The sequence below is a fragment of the Ictalurus punctatus genome, chromosome 9 (genome assembly GCF_001660625.3).
Source record: "Ictalurus punctatus breed USDA103 chromosome 9, Coco_2.0, whole genome shotgun sequence".
In the NCBI taxonomy this organism is placed as follows: Eukaryota; Metazoa; Chordata; class Actinopteri; order Siluriformes; family Ictaluridae; genus Ictalurus; species Ictalurus punctatus.
The window spans coordinates 4,506,273-4,527,214 of record NC_030424.2 but is presented as its reverse complement, the minus strand read 5'-3'; the positions used below and the strand labels follow the sequence as shown (position 1 = coordinate 4,527,214).

The following is a 20,942-nucleotide window of genomic DNA, read 5'->3' as shown; positions in this document are numbered from 1 at the left end:
CTTTTCAGGGGTGAGGTTGGTCTCAAAGTCTCTGGATCAAACCTGTGAAATGAGGCTGGTTTTCACTACAGCAGGTAAAAGGTGTGCCTCTTAATCCAGCATATGGTTTTCTGTCACAAAAAAACCAAAAAAACAAAAACTGATCAGGCTACGGGAGGTTGATGTGCCTGAGGTTCATTTTCTCACACAACACAACGGCCTGCATGTTTCCAATAAAGGTCAAAATCAGATTGCAAGATTTTGTTAGAAGTAAGGTGGGAATTTGCATTTACTTAGTACAGGTTGCCTTGCTATGAGTATAGCACACGCAATCAACATTTCTCACTGTACCAGGCCAAAGAAGTGCCAGAATGTCCCACGCCGCATCTAGCATAATCTCTGGAATGCTGCGAGTCATGATCCTACTCAAGTCAGCACGCTGGCTTACTATAGCTGGCTTCCAAGTTTGCCATGTGGAAAGCAAAACGAGGCAGGCCGAAAGTGTGCCGGCGCCTCCCGCTCGTGGTCCAGCAGCTGATTTTCTGGCAGTGTAACAGGTCTGTGACGATGCTTTAGTGTATGGCCCAAGTTGAAGTTAGTTTAGCTTCTCCAGCTGAACGCTTGACTTAGTAGAAATGACAGCATAAGTAGTTAGGTTCTCATTTCCACAAGCTTTCTGTGGGCCAGTGGTGCAATGGATGAATCAGAAGATTCCAGAATCAACACCTGGAGGATTTGCTTTAGCTCTCTCTTACCCCGTCCAACATCCTGGCCCCGTCTGATCGCTAACTCTAATAGACTAGTAAAGCTGCCGCTCTGAATCTGGCTGTAGTAGCCCCTTTTCAGGGGTGAGGTTGGTCTCAATGTCCCTGGATCAAACCTGTGCAAAGTGAAATGAGGCTGGTTTTCACTACATCCAGCATATGGTTTTCTGTCAAAAATATATAAATAACTTATCAGGCTACGGGAGGTTGATGTGCCTGAGGTTCATTTTCTCGCACAACACAACGGCCTGCATGTTTCTAATAAAGGTCAAAATCAGATTGCAAGATTTTGTTAGAAGTTAGGTGGGAATTTGCATTTACCTAGGACAGGTTGCCTTGCTATGAGTATAGCACACGCAATCAACATTTAGCACACGCAATCAACATTTCTCACTGTACCACGCTTTTCAGGGGTGAGGTTGGTCTCAAAGTCCCTGGATCAAACCTGTGAAATGAGGCTGGTTTTCACTACAGCAGGTAAAAGGTGTGCCTCTTCATCCAACATATGGTTTTCTGTCACAAAAAAAAAAAAAAAAAAAAAAAAACTGATCAGGCTACGGGAGGTTGATGTGCCTGAGGTTCATTTTCTCACACAACACAACGGCCTGCATGTTTCCAATAAAGGTCAAAATCAGATTGCACGATTTTGTTAGAAGTTAGGTGGGAATTTACATTTACCTAGTACAGGTTGCCTTGCTATGAGTATAGCACACGCAATCAACATTTCTCACGGTACCAGGCCAAAGAAGTGCCAGAATGTCCCACGCCGCATCTAGCAGTTGATTTTCTGGCCGAGTGGCACCCCTCCTCTGTCCAGAAGTGCGGAATGCCATGATCCTATAGTGGTTAGTACTCTGCGTTGTGGTCGCAGTAACCCTGGTTCGAATCCCGGGCACGGCATGGAGTTTTCTACCTCACCCCTGAATCCTAAGGTTGAGCATGTGTTGTGGATAAAAAATGTCATAAAATAAACATAAGGGAGAAGAAGGAAAAACGGACACCTAGACACATAGAAGCGGGATTAGGCGGACATTGATAAATTGGAATTACGAGCAATTTAAGAGCAGTAATAGTCAAAAAAAAGTCAAAAAGAAGTGTACGAGCTGAGGAGTGCTAAAAACACACACACTCGTGCAGTCAAGGGCGGGCAAGTAGACACAACATACATAAACACACATGAATAACTTTAATAATATCTCATAGTAATAGAGAAACTCTATAAAAAACAGAATAGTAGGATATGCAGGACAGTAGAACTGTAATGATATTAAGAAGTTGGAAGTACAGTAAACCGCTTTTCAAGTAGTATAAATATATATAAACTAAGAAATATAGTGCAAATATGAAAATAAATTATAAACGAGAAATACAGGAAAAAAAGGAAAATATAACTTACTCATGATTCAGATGGTGAAGATTCTCGTCTCGCAAGAAAAGCCTTAATTTTTAGAGAACCATGAAGAAAGCCAGTTATAAGGGTGGCTGCCCCCCCCCCCCCCCCCTCGAGATAACGATAAGAGAGGAACCCGACTCAGAAGGGAACCCATCCTCATCTGGGTAACAACAGATATTGTGAAAAAGTTCATTATGGATTTATATGAAGTCTGTATGGTGTTAAGAGCAGCCGTAGTCCCAGCAGTCTGGAATTAAAGAAGATTTGAGCTCCATCCAGAGGCAGAAAGGATCTGGATCTCTAGTATCTCCATAAATTCGTGTGGGGCTCGGCGAAAGGAGAGAGGGAGAAAAAAGATAATTATGACTGCGAAGTAGTAGAACAGAATCTAGTCAGGGTAGGCTTGAGTAAACAAATATGTTTTAAGCTTAGACTTAAACACTGAGACTGTGTCTGAGTCCCGAACACTAATAGGAAGACTGTTCCATAACTGTGGGGCTCTATAAGAGAAAGCTCTTCCCCCTGCTGTAGCCTTCACTATTCGAGGTACCGTCAGATAGCCTGCATCTTTTGATCTAAGTAGGCGTGGCGGATCATATAAAACCAAAAGGTCGCTTAGATATTGTGGCGCGAGACCATTTAGTGCTTTATAGGTTAATAAAAGTATTTTATAATTAATGCGAGATTTTACTGGGAGCCAATGCAGTATTGATAATATCGGTGTGATATGGTCGTATCTTCTAGTTCTAGTTAGGACTCTAGCAGCTGCATTCTGGACTAATTGGAGCTTATTTATATTCCTACTGGAACATCCAGACAGTATGGCATTACAGTAATCTAATCTAGAGGTGACGAATGCATGAACTAGTATTTCCGCATCATGTAGTGACAATATGTTTCTTATTTTAGAAATATTTCTGAGATGAAAGAAGGCTATCCTAGTAATATTATCTACATGAGCATCAAATGATAGGCTGGAGTCAATAATCACTCCAAGGTCTTTAACTGCTGCACATGATGAAACAGAAAGACCATCCAGAGTAACCATGTGATCAGAAAGAATACTTCTAGCTACACGTGGGCCTAATAAAAGTATTTCTGTTTTATCAGAATTAAGTAGAAGGTAGTTAATTAACATCCAATGTCTAATGTCCTTTACACAATCCTCAACTTTACTAAGCTTCTGTCTGTCCTCTGGCTTCGCTGAAACATACAACTGTGTATCATCAGCATAACAGTGGAAGCTAATTCCATGTTTACGAATAATTTGACCTAGGGGTAGCATATATAAAGTAAAGAGCAGTGGGCCTAAAACAGAACCCTGTGGAACTCCAAAAGTAACCTCAGTACGCATGGAGAATTCACCATTTACATCTACGAACTGATAACGATCGCTCAGATAAGACCTGAGCCAGGAGAGGACTGTTCCCTTAATACCAACAACATTTTCTAATCTATCAAGTAGAATAGTGTGATCTATAGTATCAAAAGCTGCACTAAGGTCGAGTAACACAAGCAGCGAGACACAACCCTGATCGTAAGTCAGTAGAAGGTCATTTACTACTTTAACTAACGCTGTCTCTGTGCTATGATGAGGTCTAAATCCTGACTGATACATTTCATGAATGTTATTCCTATCTAAGTACGAGCATAACTGCTTTGCTACAACCTTTTCTAAAATCTTAGAGATGAAGGGGAGATTTGATATTGGTCTATAGTTGGACAATTGAGACGGGTCAAGATCAGGTTTTTTAATCAAGGGTTTAATAACTGCTAATTTAAGTGATTTAGGTACATAGCCAGTGCTTAGGGAAGAATTGATTATATTTAGAAGTGGTTCAATTACTCCTGGACCAATCTGTTTAAACAAACATGTAGGTACGGGATCTAGTATGCAAGTTGATGAATTGGCTGAAGAGATTAATGTAGCTAGTTCGGTCTCTCTAAGCGGAGCAAAACACTCTAAACATTGATCTGACATTGCTACATTGTCATGTAATGGGTTTGTTACAGTACTGTCCAGTTTTAATTTAATGGCCTGTATTTCACGTTTAATATTTTCAACCTTATCATTGAAAAATTTCATGAAATCTTCACTGCTATGTAATGATTGAGTGTTTGTCTCTGTAGTGGTTTTATTCCTAGTTAATTTTGCTACTGTGTTGAAAAGGAATCTAGAATTATTTTTGTTGTCTCCTATTAAGGTGGAGAAATAGATTTTTCTAGCATCGCCAAGAGATTTCCTATATTTCAGTACCCTCTCCTTCCATGCTGTTTGAAATATCACCAGTTTGGTTTGACGCCATTTACGTTCTAATTGTCGAGTTGTCTGTTTTAAGGTTCGCGTTTGATCGTTATACCAGGGTGCTAATTTTTTTTCTCTAATTATTTTCCTTTTGAGTGGAGCCACTCTATCTAGCGTGTAGCGGAGTGTTGACTCCAAGCTTTCAGTCGCCTGATCGAGTTCTGTGTGATCTGACGGGTGATCCAAATCTAATTGATGTTTCTGCGAGGTTATTTATGAAGCTCGGTGCAGTAGCTGATGTGTAGGTACGTTTTACGCGGTAGCGAGACGAGGTGGAAATATTATGATCAATACGTATTATGAACGAGATAAGATAATGGTCTGAGACAACTTCTGACTGCGGAAAAATGATAATATTTTCTATACTTAGTCCGTATGTTAGTATGAGGTCAAGAGTGTGACCACTATTATGAGTAGGCCCGATTACGTTCTGATTAATCCCTACTGAATCTAAGATGGACACAACCGCTATTCTTAGAGGGTCTTCCAGGTTATCAAAATGAATATTAAAGTCTCCAACGATTAATGCTTTATCTACAGACACAACCAGGTTTGAGACAAAGTCTGCAAATTCACTAAGAAATTCAGTATATGGCCCTGGGGGTCTGTAAATAATAATTAGAGGAATTGACTTATTGGATCAAACCTGTGCAATGTGAAATGAGGCTGGTTTTCGCTACAGCAGGCAAAAGGTGTGCCTCTTCATCCAGCATATGGTTTTCTGTCACAAAAAATAAAAAATAAAAAAATAAAATAAAAAAAAATAAAAAAAACTGATCAGGCTACGGGAGGTTGATGTGCCTGAGGTTCATTTTCTCACACAACACAACGGCCTGCATGTTTCCAATAAAGGTCAAAATCAGATTGCAAGATTTTGTTAGAAGTTAGGTGGGAATTTGCATTTACCTAGTACAGGTTGCCTTGCTATGAGTATAGCACACGCAATCTACATTTCTCACTGTACCAGGCCAAAGAAGTGCCAGAATGTCCCACGCCACATCTAGCAGTTGATTTTCTGGCCGAGTGGCACCCCTCCCCAGTCCAGAAGTGCGGAGTGCCGTGATCGTATAGTGGTTAATACTCTGCGTTGTGGTCGCAGCAACCCCGGTCCGAATCCGCGTCACGGCGTGGAGTTTTCTACCTCACCCCTGAATCCTAAGGTTGAGCATGTCTTTGTGACCTCTAGCCCTTTTCCCCTGGAAAAGCACAAGTAGATGGGACAACGGCTCCATGGGCCAGTGGCGCAATGGATAACGTGTCTGACTATGGATCAGAAGATTCTAGGTTCAACTCCTGGTTGGCTCAGTTCCCTTTTACCTCACTCCAAAGGTGTGCCTTTGCAACCCACTCTGGCAGCTGAGTTTCCGGCAGACCACTCATAATCTCTGGAATGCTGCGAGTCATGATCCTACTCAAGTCAGCACGCTGGCTTACTATAGCTGGCTTCCAAGTTTGCCATGTGGAAAGCAAAACGAGGCAGGCCGAAAGTGTGCCGGTGCCTCCCGCTCGTGGTCCAGCAGCTGATTTTTTTCATTTTCCGCAATACTCTTGTCCTCGGAGTTTGAGCACTGTTCATGAGCAGTTTATTTACTGGCCGAGAGACCCTTCCCAAACACAGAAGTATGGAGTGCTTTGATTGTATAGTGGTTAGTACTCTTTGTATGGCTGCAGCAACCCTGATGCGAATCAGGGTCATGGAATTGGGTTTTCCACTTCATGCTAAGGTGGACACACCATTTGTAACCACTAGCAGCCTTTGTCAGAGTGGCTATCTGGCTCAAGGTTGCAACCCCCCCAGAGTGCTACAAGTTTATTCAGAAAAATGCCCTTTCCTTGGACTCACCAAAACCAGATGGCTTACCCAACCGATAAATCCCAAGGTCCTTCACCCATAAAGTGATAACTTCAGTAAGAAAAGGTGGGGGGCTTCCTTTGTTGAATCAGCACATTCCACAATCAGAGCCCTCCACAGAAACAATGACGCAATCTCCTATTTTCTGCCATGTTTTTTTCTGGACCTATTGTGCTTATAACCACTAAGTCGCCAAAAATTGTTTCATTTATTTAGCATGCATTAATATAGTAGTGCTAGTATGATTATTGTGTTTTACTATTAACAATGTACTTAACATCAGTTGAGTTATATCCTGAAAGATAAGATTTTAAAAATCCAGGGATAATGTCAATACATGTACATGTTAATATTTCGGGCAAAGTTAAATCCACGCGTCATGAAAAGGCGTGCAACCACCCATCTGCAGAGACAATGGGCTGATTGTCATATCAAAGCAAAACAGCAAATCCATTTCCCAGAATGCACCACAAACTACAACCATGGCCGACAAAGACTACAACTGCCAAACTCACACAAAAACATGGTCACCATCGCATGAATTCTAATTAAAGACACCTGCTTCCAATTGCACCTTTATCCACACCACAGGTTTTTAGAGACTGTTCACACACAATGTCTTTGCGAAGTATACTTTCAGTTGATTAGGTTTCTGTCTATACCAAGCCTTGATATCGTGTGTATTTTTCTGGGTTTGAATCTGATTTTATTTTTGACCTTGTTTTAACTGTTTGCCTGATCGCCTGACCTCTGCCTGTTTAAGTTTGTGGATTTTGCATTACACTTTGGACTTGCTGTTTTTGGTATTAAACTACGCAACCTGCACTTGTTTCTGTCTTCGCCTAGATTTTGTGACACTGATTAACATCATGGGTGCCCTAACACAATCTCTGGTTATGTGGAACCCTTCGAGGGCAGGATTAGCTGAAAAGAGTTAAAATCCAACTCTCTGCTTCTCTTCTGCTCTTCGCCCTTCCGCTTAACTCAGAACTCCTTTCATCAGAAACAGTGACTGAAGTCTTCAGTCAACTACTGCTTGGAGACCCAGGCTAGATCTCCCCAGCTTTTCAAAACTCCTGCTGCTAGCTTTCCAAATATCCCTCATACTAGACTCTGTTCCATTCAGCATTCCACTTGATCTTCCGAGACGCCACTCAACACTGTCCAGACGAACGAATAACCATTGGGGGAATCCCCTCAACATCATGACATAATGAGGAAAACCCCTCCACAGTCAAGCAGTTCCCCAGAATCTAGCTAAAACTGGTGCATATAATATTAAGTTTAAAACCCTTCTACAGAAGTAAAATTAGATTGAAAAAAATTCATGTTTTGTACAGGTCATGGTCTGTAAAATAAAATCCTTTGTTATAAACTCAGACCTTCATTCACTCTCTTAAACCATTTTCACCTCTGCTTGCTTGGCATGTGTGTGTGTGTCTGTGTGTGTGTGTGTGTGCGTGTGCGTGTGTGTGTGTGTGTGTGTGTGTGTGTTAGATTAGTTTCTGTGTCGTAGAATAGTCCAATAAATTTGTGTCTATTTTTAAACACACATGTCTTATTGTTTACAATTTCCATTGCCTTGAACTGTCAATCTTGCTATATGCTCTTAAGATAATGATTCCATGTATTTAGGATATTATGGCCACAGAGGTAATATATAATGCATTATTAATGAATACACTAAGTTCAACTTATCGCTGGACGAATAGCTGATCAGAAATACTAAATTAGCCAAATTTCCACTTTCGAGTTGATCTGCTAGTCTTCCCCACATATTTGGGGAATAATACAGGGAGCTCAATCTAAACAACTAATTTTCGTTACATATAATGGTTTAGAATGAAATAATTTAACCCTTAATAATTTAAGTTCATTTAGGTTCTCTACTGCATCCGGTTCTCCCATTTGAGGTTCTGGAGCTTTGGGGTTGTAGGTTAATACGCACTAAAAAATTACTGAATTGAGAGAACAAATTCTGATCTAAATAATAATAATAAGGAAAAATATAGTTCCAATACACTCATTCAGTCTGTGCTTGGCCCCCTAATAATAACACTTTAGAGCCTCCAGAGAAAGTAGCCAGTGTAAAGGGAATTACTGATCTGACCACATGGCCTCCACAATTCTCCATATTTTTGAATATTTTATATTCAAATATAATTTTATTTGTCTTTACCTCTGTGTCTTCATGATTTCCTTTATGGATTTAGTGATCTCTGTGTGCTATTTAAATGATTAAGTACTGAGAATAAAAACACAGGATGACATAGAAGAAATAGTTGGGCCTGGTGTCCAATCAGGGTTTACCTCATTAGCATAATAGCAAAGACATCTGGGAACTGGGAAGCTACCATTGACTCCTTAAGCGGGAGGTTTTACACAGTTTGTAGTCCACACCCTCACTTGCTGCTCCATTCATTTCTCTCTCTGGGTGATGCAGGACACATACCACCGGCTCCATCACACCTTCATACTGCTACAGCACTACATTTTATTCTTAAACCTGTCAAAATACAGATTAGATCCAGAAGGTAACCACAACACTGACACTAACCCACATCTAATGTTCCGCGTATCAGAGTCAGGTCCAGGTCTCTTCTTATTAGCATAATGCACACATGCTTGTTCCTTCTCTGGTCTAGTGGATAGAAAGGGCTGCAACTACTGCAACTACTACTAGTTCCGGTTCTAATCTGCATTTTGGCTGGTTTAAGAATAAACTGTGCTGTTTTATTGGGAAGTGTTTCATGAAGTCCAAATAACACACACACACTCAAACATGTGTTCCTTCTGTAGCTTTGTGATGTAGTGGTTCGTGTTAGTGTTTGTGCCAGTGGTGGGGTTCCAAAAGGTGTGGGTGCTCTTCTGCCTTTTGGCTGGTTTAAGACAAAAAAAATTGCAGCACCCTCATGAAGTGATTTATTACGACAAAAGTCCAACACACACTTTTTGTGTCTGTTTCTCTGTGGTGTAGTGGTTTGCATTAGTGTCAATATTGGCATTAGTGAAGGTGTGGGCTTTATTCTACCTTTTTGCTGGTTTAAGACTGAAAATTTCAGGTTCTAACCCTTCTTTTGGCAGGGTTAAGAATTAAAAGTGATGCTGTTGCAGTAAGGTGTGATGGAGGCAGAGTTGTTTGTGAGACTCTGTGGCTCAGTTGGCACCGCAGTGGATCAGAAGGTGTTTGGATCAAAACCCAACCAGAGATCTCAGCTAATGGAGTTTGAGGGGTTGTGTGTGGAGGTGTAGATTGTAGGTGTGTTCCTGCGGTAGGTGCAGGTGATTTGGGAGTGTAGGCTGGGGAATAGGAAGAGGATAGTGCAATTGTAAGGAGGGTTGTGTGAGTGGGCAGGTGAACTCAAGATGTAGTAGAGGATTGTCAGGGTAGTTGTGGTGTAGGTGGGTCTAAGAGGGTAGCTGTGTAAATACAGTGCAGGTGAATTGAACAAGAGAGGATGAGGTAGTTTCAGAGAGAAAAAGTAGAGTAGATGTCTCAATCCTCTTGCTTCTACTAGACCCGTCCTTTTGCTGCACATCCCTCACCTGCCACCTCTTCTACACACACACCTGGTCTGCACTCCAGAATGTGCACCCACCCTCACCTCCTCCTGAGACTTCACCTGCTACCCCTCTTCCTCCTGAGACTTCACCTGCTAATCCCCTTGTTCTATATCCTTCTTCTAACTATCCCCCAGCCTACACAGGAACACAACTAACCATGGTCTACACTTCCAAACCTCTAAACACACACCACCTAATTTTCTGTTAGCCAAGAGCTCTGGTTGGATTTTGATAAAAAGCCGTTTCTGATCCACAGAAGCAACAACTCAGCTGACTGAGCCACAGAGCCTCTTGCACAGCTCTTCCCCATCACACTTTCATATTGCTTCAGCAAGACTTTTTATTCTTAAAGCTGCCAAAAGGAGGGTTAAAACCTGCATAAATAACAACTGCGACACATACACAAACTCTAACCATTACACCACAGATAGACAAAAGCAACCACTGTGTGTTGGCATTATAAATCACTTCATGAGGACGCAGCAATTATTAGTCTTAAACCCCACCACTGGGACGAATGCTAACCAGATAGGGACAAAAGAATCAATTGGGTGTGAATGTGTGTTTTTTGCACTTCATGAAACACTTCACAATACAACAGCACAGTTTGTTCTTAAGCCTGGCAAAAGAAGGGTTAGAGCCTACATAAACCACAACACAAACACTAACCACTACACCATAGAGGAATAGAGGAATAGAAGCAGAACAGTGTGTTGGACTTTTGTCGTTATATACTACTGCATGAGGATGTAGCAGTTTTCAGTCTCATACCAGCCAAAATGCAGAAGAGAACCCACACTTCCTGAAGCCCTAAGATTGATACTGACACTAACCACTACACCACATGTGCAGGACTGTGTATTTTTTGGATTTCATGAAACACTTCACAATACAAGCACACAGTTTATTCTTAAACCTGCCAAACAAAGGGTTCGAACCTGCACAAACCAAACCACAAACTCTAACCACTACACCACCAAGCGACAGAAGCTACAGGTGTGTGTTGGACTTTTGTCATCATAAATCTCAGATCTCAGCTTTGGCATCTGATCGGAAAAAACTAAGCGCACTTCCATCTTAGTCCTGACCTCCCTAACACATGGTGTGAATTTGTGGAAAATCTGAGAACATCAAAAATCTCACCCAAAAAATAAAAAAAGTAATAAGCCTTTGTGGTATTTATTTATTTATTTTTGGGGTGGGGGTTTGACTTTCCCTGTATTTGGATAGTGCATTAAGGAGGTCAAGACTAAGACAAGAGTGCCGGTTTGGTATTCCTATCACACTGCGCTAACACACTCTTCAAGTGGGGGACACACACACGAACACAGGCGGACACATGGACACACACACACACCCACACCCCTCTGACCTTTTATAGTGTGAGATATAATTGTGTGAACCCTATTTAATATTTGCATAATTATATCCCTCTCAGTCTATCCCCCTATGTGTGTGCATATGTATGTGTGTGTGTGCTCGTGTGTGTGTTCTTACTTTAGGCAGCATTTTTATGTTATGTACAGTTGCAATCAAAATTATTCAACCCCCATTGCAAATCAGGTTTATTGTCAAAATGTACAGACTTTCATCTGTTTGCGATGAACAAATCAAACAAAAGCAATTGAAATAGTTCAACACAACGAATGCTTCAAGTGTTTTCCCCAAATTCAACTGAAAATGCAACTTATAATGACTTCTCCAGTTTCAAAATTATTCAACCCGTAAATGGCAAGTATCTTTAGTACTTAGTAGAGCACCCTTTTGCAGTTATGACCTGCTGCAAACGAGATGCATTGCTTCTGGCAGCGTTCCTGAGGAATCTTATCCCATTCCTCATGGCTTCCAGTTCAGTAATATTCTTGGGTTTGCATGTTGCAACCACTTTCTTCAAATCCCACCAGAGATTTTCTGTGGCGTTCAAGTCAGGTGACTGTGATGGCCCTGTAGAATCTTCCAGGACTTAGCGGAATTTAATTTTGAGCTGGCTTTTCTTGAGCTTTTGGGTCAGTAGTGTTGTACGTCTTGGAGTTCTGGCATGGAAGCCTTCTGCTTTTAGCACACGCCTCACTGTGCTCATTGAAACCTCAGTGCTTGCTACCACCAAGTCTTGCTGCAGATCTTTTGCAGACACTCGAGGGCTTTTCCCAACCTGCCTTCTCAGAAACCTGCTTTCAGCCGTTGATAGCTTCCTTTTTCTACCCCGTCCAGGTATTTCATATATTTTCTGCCCCTAGTTAGTTCAGGTATGTTCCAGCTCAAGCACACCTGGTGCAACTAATGAAGCCCTTGATTAGTTGTATTAGGTGTGATTGAGACAACACCTGTTTAGCATATTTGTGCTGTTGTGAGGGATTCTATTCAAGAGGTTGAATAATTTTAATTCAATAATTGGAGAAGTCATTATAAGTTACATTTTCAGTTGAATTTGGAAAACCACTTGAAGCATCCGTTGTGTTGAATTATTTCAATTGCTTTTGTTTGATTTGTTCATTGCAAACAGCTGAAATTCTGTAAATTTTTAAACTAAACGTGATTTGCAATAGGGGTTGAATAATTTTGATTGCAACTGTAGTGTGTGTGTGTGCCTCCAGTGTTTGGGCAGGGCGTATCTCTCTTTTTTCCTCCATAACATTACTGTTAACTTTCAAAATCTCAGACTTGCTGACCACTTTAATGGCTTGTGGTCAGTTGTGTTGCATTCATAGACAAGGCACTAACATTTATATGTAACTGGGAAATTAGGGGTAAAATCGTGTAGTGTGTGCTAGGCAAAACTGGTCCTTCTTTTCTCTGAGTTTCTCTCATGGTGCTGTTTATCTGCTTCTCTTCTCTCTCATCACGCACTCATTAATCTTGCCATCTCTTTCTCCATCTGTTTTATTTAAGGTTATTGCTATCTCCTTGCCTCCCATCCCTCCATCCTGTTATGACTGATGTGGTAATTGTGTGTTTGATTAATGATGCATTTATTCTGCATTTCAATTTAACAGACGCAGGAACTGAAAGGTCACTACAGAGTTTATTGCATCTGACTGTAAACATACAAGGACTTCAGAGTTAATATAGTCTGAGCTGAGAGAAAGAATAAAAGAAGAATAAGAGAGAAAGAAATGAAGAAATAGAAAGAAAGGATCGAAAATTAAAGATGATTACAATTGATTACAATTAAAAAGTAAGAACGAGAAGGAGCATTTGTATCATTTTATTATTTGGACTAAACAGGATTTTTCAGGATGGTTACAATGGAATAAATGAATATTACAGAAATAATAAATTCATCTCTATTCAGATCTATTCTGTGTGTCGATGGTGCTGTGCACCATCCAGTTTCCTCGAGCCCATTTTCACTGCTGTGTTAAAAAATAATTTTAATATCTCACTTTAGTGACAAAAGACCGACAAACACAAACATAAATGCAATAAACACCGTCAACAAACACAATGCATATAAACACAACAAACTGTAATCATCACTTACATGTATTCATTAAACCATCGCTCAGAATGATCCACCGAACAGGAAGTTCACTCGCTCAAAGTTACTTTATTATTATTCACATGGCCTGCGCACACATGCACACACACACACACAGCCTTAAACACTTCAAGCTTCAGGTTAAATACAGTAAACACATAATTACAGTGATGAACTTTATTTGCCTGTGTGTATCTTATGTTTGTCTTGTGGCCCTGAGCTGAGCACCACTAGTTCCCCCAGTTCTCCTTGTTCAACTAATTGTGTAGTTCCTAATTAGTTTTATAGGCATTTTACACTGCACCTATTTTCAATTGTTAAAAGGCTATACAGTCCCGCCAGAATTTTGCGATTGTGTGATCGTAGAAATTAACGCAAACTCTGCAATATGCGGAGGAGCTGCAATTTTTCAAAATTACTGCAGATTTTCAGCAGATTTGGGCCAAGACGAATCACGTGACATAATCAAAATGCACATTCAGCCAAAGCCCTCTTCAATTCACGTGAATTGAAAGAGTACAGCTAAAAACTCACATTTAACAACAAACTTCACTATGAAAGACTGTGCAAAACTATTTTGTGTAATTACTATTTCGCCAATTCAAGTAGTTTTCCGCAAAAAAGCACACAAAAAGCCACAAATTGCATTGAAAAAAGTTACAGCAACAATCGTGCAACAATCAGAAAAAAACTGTGTAAAATCTTGTATGGACTGACTATACTAAAATTTAATTTAGGAAGAACCAACCCAGTAATTAATATAACTAATATTCTTTAAATCAGAAATGTACATTCAATAGGCAATAATGAATAAAACAACAGAGCACTGATGAAGCCATTGAACCACAGGACACCAAACTGATTTAACCAGTTAGGGAATAAAACACTCTTATGCACAGATTGATATTGAGAAAGGACACACACACATACAGAGATCATTTGAAGGTACATATTAAAAGCAAAACGGGCCTCTACATCCTGCTCTCATTCTGTCATCCCTCATTCTTCTGTTTTTCCTTCTTGCTTCATAATTTAAATCATACAAAAAACTCAACATGATGAAAAGAAATAACCAGGAGAGAGAGAGAGAGAGAGAGAGAGAGAGAGAGAGAGAGAGAGTTTTAAACCCCCTTTCATTTTAAACTACTACGTTTAGGAAAGATTTTATATACATACATTATGTGTGTGTGTGTGTGTATATATATATATATATATATACATACACACACACACACACACACACACACACATATATATACATACATATGTCATATATATATATATCCAGTGTCACCCAGATGGGGATATGTTCCCTTTTCAGTCTGTTCCTCTCAAGGTTTCTTCCTCATGTCTTAGGGAGTTTTTCCTTGCCACTGTTGCCACCAGCTTGCTCATTAGGGTTAATTCACACATTTAAAATCTGTAGCCTGTGTTTATATGTTTCTGCAAAGCTGCTTTGAGATAATGTCCATTGTAAAAATTGCTATACAAATAAAATAAAATTGAATTGAATTGAGGGTTTCCCACAGTGGGCAGAACTTGCCATAAAGTTAGTGATAACGATCCCTGCCCATTTAGACGGAAAGGTTGATTGCTCAATTTTACCGTCATTTGAAATTAGCCTCTCGTTGAATTACAATTGATTGGCCGGCTGTCATTTTATAGCAGGATCACCAATCACAGAGCCGAAAGTGTACCATTTTAACCCAGCAACTGGCAAAGGTGGAAAAACATTAATAGGGAAGAAAAATAGCTTCTTTCATCTAACCCTTCACATTCCATCACAAAATGAATAGGCAGATTTGAAGGATTTATTTCCTCAGAAACATTTTATTTAGAGGTTGATTGTCAAATTATGAATTGCTAAAAAATTCTGAACTAATGACTTTTTAAATATTATTTCCTAAAATAGTTTATACAATAGTTCATAGTGCTGATGACTTTTTAAATATTATTTCCCAAAACTATTTATAAAATAGTTCTGAGGGCCTAGAGTGGCTGTGGCTCGGCTGGTAGAGCGGGTTGGCCACTAATTGTAGGGTTGGTGGTTTGATTCCAGCTCCACATACCAAAGTGTCCTTGGGCAAGACACTGACCCCCAAGTTCCTCTGATGGCAAGTTAGCACTTTGTATGGCAGCTCTACTACCATTGGTGTGTGTGTGTGTGTGAGAGAGAGAGAATGTGTCAATGAGACAGTGTAAAGCACTTTGAATAAAAGTGCTATATAAGTGCAGACTGTTTAGAGGGCCCTGGCAGTTCCCCTCTGAGCAATTCCCTGCAAATATCAACATTACCTTTAAAAAATAAAGTTCTTAACAAAGAACAAAACCCTTTTTAAGTTGTCATTTTGGGTCTGTATTTTCCTAAATTAATGTGCTATAATAAAAATTTTAAGTAATTGCCATGTTTATCCACCACATGAGGTGTGCACCAATACTAAACTGACAATAATCAAACAACCAATAAATTAAATTCAAACCCAAAATAATAAAGTATTTCCACTTACATTGTAATTTGTTTGACTGAATTAAATACCCAAAGTAATGAACCAACAAAACACTACAGCACAAATAAACAAAACATAAATGAATGAAGCATGAAAGGTGGATCAATCAGGTTAGAATGAAACAGCAGTAATGGATACATAGTTCATTGTGCAAAAGGTCTTATTGAGTGTTGTCTATGTATAAAAAGTCTTGGAAATATCCCAATGGTCAATGAAGCTATGAATTCCTAAATCCTGGAAACACAACGAAATCTCACTGCCGTAATTCCAACCATTGTAATAGGTATTGGCACAAACACTCCTTCTTTTCCATTTAGAGGCCCTAACAGAGTCCTCTGTGAACTTCTAAACAATATAAACTAATGATCATCAAAGATAAATCAAATGTGCATTTGAATTTCAGTTAAGCATTTGAAATAAAATTCACTTAATTTCCCAAACAAAAAGTGCTGTCCAGCCTTCTTTCACCTCACCAAACAAACTCCATCACCATGCTCTCTTTTCTTCCTTATCACAGGAACTGTCTTAAACCATTTCCTCTCTCTCTATCACCCCCTAATGGCCAGGATGATAAATTTCACCCCTGTTACAGGATACAGTAACTGTTACAATCTGACAGTTACAAACTCCACCAGTGATGAGCACTAACTAGAAACTAGCAACAATTCCATGTGGATGTAAACATACAAGCCACCCCATGAGTCTTACCACACAGAGTTGCATTTCTGTCAGCATGAAACGAGGCAAGCCCATGAATGGCGGCGTCCAGAACTCTGCCGCTGAGCCACGTCTCTGTGAAACCAAAGATGCAACAGTCTCTAAAGTCACACCGCGTAATCAGTTGCAGTCAGATGTTGCCCAATTTATTGTCCAGGGAGCATACATTGGAGAGCAGGATGGACAGGAGGGCCAGCCAGCTAGCGTTTGCTTTTAGCCTAGCACGGACCCACACCCTTTTGCTGCATTTCTGCTTCCTCACACATTGCTTACAATTTCTCCTCCCCCACCACTAAAAAGCAACATTTTATAATGTATCTCCGAATAGCAGCATAACACAGAATTTAAAATAAATTAAAAAAACATTAATTTGTAAAATTATATGAACACAGTACACTTGTCAGGGATTTATAGAGGCAGCGGATACAAGTGCAGATTTTATTGAAAAAGTGTAACACAAACACCCAAAACTGTGAAACAAGAACCATAAACGTAAACACTGGATATAAAGCAAAAACAGGCAGATTATGAGCAAGGCTGTGGCACATACAATGACACATGTGCACAACAGTGACAAAAGCTTGACAACGAAACATACAGAAACCAGGAGTTAAGTAGAGGTGCTTATTAGGGGTACTACAGAACAGGTGTGAGTGCTCAGTGAAACATGTGGAAAGGTCATGTGATGTGCGATGGCTGATGGGTAATTTAGTCAAGCGCCGATTTTGGCATAACCATGACAACACCTAGTAAAAAATCATTGCATATTCAGTAGTAGGCCTAAGTATAATTCTATAATTTCCAGTAAATTTTGATGGCGGCTCAGGGTTTCTTATTCTCCTCTTTTCCACTTTTCAGTGTGCTGCTCCTAAACTTAAAGACAAATCCAAAATGATCAAGCACAGCACTACTTGTCTAATGTTTAAGTTAAAAGTTCCAGTTAGTTAGAGAGAGAGAGAGAGAGAGAGAGAGAGAGAGAGAGAGAGAGAGAGAGTGTGTGTGTGTGTGTGCGTGTGTGTGTGCGTGTGTGTGTGTGCGTGTGTGTGTGTGCGTGTGTGTGTGCGTGTGTGTGTGCGTGCGTGTGTGCGTGCGTGTGTGTGTGCGTGTGAGAGAGAGAGAGAGAACTTTGGTGATAGAACTCACTGAGCCTGGATTGGCGTGTTGCACTAAATCAAGTGGTAATATTTTTTTTTAAAGGACCACTTTTATTAACTAACTTCCTAAAAACCCACCTGGTTGCAAGTTTCTAGTACTGTTAGTCTAGTACTGTTACTGTTAGTCATGTAGTTGTTTGTTGACTTTACCTACTGGTCACCCACACATGAACATGTCATTGTGAACTCCTATGAACTCCAAGTGAAAATCTTTTTTTGTTCTTTGTTACTGTGTTTTCTGGTTTCAACATTTGCCTTCCTGTTGCTGGATAATCACTGTGGATATTACCTGTGTCAAACATGACTATTTCTAACAGTCCTAATTAAAAATACTACATGTGTACACCCTCTGGACTCGGACACAGGAATAAGACCATACAGAAAAAATAGCATTATTAAGATAAATACATTACTGTCAAATATACAGTGTGTTATTTGTTTACAAACCAAACAGGTTAGTGTGCACTGCGCTGAAGTGATAAAGAGCAGCTGATGGAGTGGAGTTATAGTGCAGTGCTAACAAACTGCACATAAAACACACACACACACACACACACACACACACACACACCGTGCAGATGGCCTCTCTCTGAACAGCAGGATGGAGAGGGTGTGAGGAAAGATGGAGTGATAACTGCACTCAGAGGAGATGGGAGGAGTCTGCTTTACACACATTCAATATTACAGAGAAAACTACTTGACCTATAGAGCACACACACACACACTCTCTCTCTCTCTCTCTAGGGGAGTGTCATATGACAGGTGGCACTGTTGATGTAAGCATGTACATTATTGGTAGAAACAAAAGGACAATGTTTTGCTGCTGTTTCGTATAAAGATTAGATTTTTACTGAAAAATCTAGAAGGAAACTTTGTGATCACACAGTAACTTTGGATGTCCTTTCTATTCCGTCATGTGCAACAGTAAAAGACCTTGGTGTGATTATTGACTCCAGTCTTTCATTTGATGCTCATGTAGATAATATTACTAGGATAGCCTTCTTTCATCTCAGAAATATTGCTAAGATAAGAAACATATTGTCACTACACAAAGCAAATTAGTTCATGTTTTTGTCACCTCTAGGTTGGATTATTGATTACAATAATCCAACCTAGTGTTGAATCCCTTAAGATTACTGTCTGGATGCTCCAGTTTTCATCATAAACAAACTCCAGTTAGTCCAGAATGCAGCTGCAAGAGCTCTTACTAGAATCAGAAGATATGACCACATCACCCCTATCTTATCCACACATTGACCTCTAAAGCACGGAATGGTCTCATGCCAAGGTACCTGAGTAAACTTTTGGTCTTTTATGATCTGCCATGCCTACTTCAATCAAAAAGTGCAGGCTATTTGTTGGTGCCTGGAATATTCAAGGCAACAGCAGGGGCAAGAGCTTTCTCATACAAAGCCCCACAGTTATGGAACAGCCTTCCAATTAGTGTTCAGGACTCAGACACAGTCTCAGTGTTTAAGTCTAGAGGCTCACAGGTATAGAGTTTTGTGTTGAACTGGGATGTTGGATGCTGTCCCCCCCCCCCCAAGCTACACATGATACTCCTGAGATGCCAGTGATCCTGACCCCTTCTGCTCTACAGACCTGCCTGATCCATCCTGATGCCCTACTTGGAGTTCTCATTAATTGGAAGTCACATGCTGCTGCTGAGGATGGCCCCACATGGTGCAGCCTAAAGATCATTGAGATTACTGAGGATGGTACCACTTAAAAACCATAAAGATGGCTTTGGACCTCAATTCATATGAACAGTTATGCTATTATAGCCTTAGCACTGCAATTACCATAAACAGTTTTGTTTGTAAGTTCAACAAAACAGAAATCATGTAAAAACTGTTATGAATTTTCCTGGTTACACAACTGCACTATTTGAGCATGTAGTATTAGCACAGTTATAGAAGGCATTTATTTATTTATAATCGCACTATCCAGTGTCACCCAGATAAAGATGGGTTCCCTTTTGAGTCTGGTTCCTCTCAAGGTTTCTTCCTCATATCACCTCAGGGAGTTTCTCCTCACCACCGTCACCTCTGGCTGCTCATTAGGGATAAATTTATACATGTAAAATCTATATTCTGAATTTAAATATTTCTGTAAAGCTGCTTTGGGACAATGTCCATTGTTAATAAATAAAACATATAAAACTGAATTGAATTGAATTGATGTTAAACAAACTCAACACATTGTGTTGTGATAAAACTGTGATATCTTGCAGTGTTAAACACTCCTCTGTAAAATACAATGGCCTATAAACATCTCTACAATGTTGCCCTCACTAAAATTCTTGAATATTGATGAATATTTGAACACCTCCATGACCCCTGCCATCCCTAATGACATTAATTAGCTACCTTTTTTTAGCCAGTTAGCTAACAACTTGTAAACTGGCTCACATTCACCACAGGAGTAGGATTTCAGTTTTACAGTCTTGATTTACATCGAATTACACGAACTGAGAGAATGCATGCTCCACCCCTCCTTTCTGGGATGCCTTTAAAGCCACACCCCCAAAATCTGACCTTGAAGGCTTTCTGACTGTTCAGTATGACTGACAGGTGAGTAGAGCCATTTCCTTGTCCTGATTGACTGGAGGTTGGTGGTCCACATCCTGTCATATTTCTCCTGTGTACAATGTGAAGATCTACTACTGATTAAACTCTTACATGATAAAATGATAAATGCTGCTAAAAATTACCAAATTAGTTTTTAATCCACTTTTTTGTTTTGTTGGGTTTTTTCATTGTGTTTTTCCATGGTCATTGGAGTTTTGTGGAAATACATGTTAATACAATTTTATTCCATTAAATCATTAAAAATTCCAATTTTTTTTTTTTTGATTTAGTGAAATTTTTTACATTTTACCAAATCCATTGTGTTTCTCAGAGAAGTATAATGCTGTGGTCTATATTCATCTATTAATTTAAGCTTTAGGGATGTTGAATACATCCATTTAATTAACACACACACACACACACACACACACACACACACACACACTACTATCTACAAACCCAACCACCCCCTCTTTCTTTCCTCTCACACACAATCTGCCACAACTCCCCCCACTCAGAGACCTCCTGTCCCCTTATGTACACACACACACACACAAACACTCTCACACTTACTCAGTCACTCCCCCTGCTCCTGACACATCTCCTCTCTCTCTCTCTCTCTCTCTCTCTCTCTCTCTCTCTCTCTCTCTCTCTCTCTC

At 40.0% G+C, this 20,942-nt stretch overlaps 1 non-coding gene across 1 annotated transcript; it reads left to right on the top strand.

Annotated features, from left to right (window-relative positions):
* Window positions 1–5,673: 5,673 nt before the first annotated feature.
* On the top strand, window positions 5,674–5,746 carry trnah-aug (transfer RNA histidin (anticodon AUG)). Its single transcript has one exon. It is a non-coding gene; the product is annotated as a tRNA-His (tRNA).
* Window positions 5,747–20,942: the final 15,196 nt, after the last annotated feature.